Source organism: Egretta garzetta, unplaced genomic scaffold (genome assembly GCF_000687185.1).
Source record: "Egretta garzetta isolate BGI_Z169 unplaced genomic scaffold, ASM68718v1 scaffold316, whole genome shotgun sequence".
Classification (NCBI taxonomy): domain Eukaryota; kingdom Metazoa; phylum Chordata; class Aves; order Pelecaniformes; family Ardeidae; genus Egretta; species Egretta garzetta.
Genome location: NW_009259971.1, coordinates 306,829 through 307,244, shown reverse-complemented (window position 1 = coordinate 307,244; position 416 = coordinate 306,829). Strand labels below are relative to the sequence as shown.

General features: G+C 66.6%; 1 protein-coding gene across 1 annotated transcript in view; it reads right to left on the bottom strand.

The window, feature by feature from the left end:
* LOC104127636 (BPI fold-containing family B member 4) overlaps positions 1-416 on the bottom strand; it is an 18,019-nt gene that overhangs the window by 16,238 nt on the left and 1,365 nt on the right. The window lies entirely within an intron of this gene.

The following is a 416-nucleotide window of genomic DNA, read 5'->3' as shown; positions in this document are numbered from 1 at the left end:
CAGCTCGTGTCCCCCCGGCACCCTTCCTTCAGCGCTGCCGAGCACCTCGGACACCAACAGCAGCAGCGGGGCCACCGCTCGCACCCGCCCCCACAACCTGCAGCGCCCTGCACCATCCCCCTCGCCACCGCTCAGGAAACCTTTGCCGGGCCAGGATTTCGGTACCAAACCAAACCCAGGGGGACTGCTCGGGCCGGCCGCGACTACCGCGGCTCAGCTGCTGTTCACACGCACAGAATCACAGAATGGTTTGGGTGAGAAGGGACCCCCAGAGGTCACCCAGCCCAACCCCCCTGCAGGAGCAGGGACACCTTGAACCACATCAGGTTGCTCACGGCCCCGTTCAACCTGGCCTGGAATGGTCCCAGGGATGGGGCCTCCACCCCCTCTCGGGGCAACCCCTGCCAGGGTTTCAC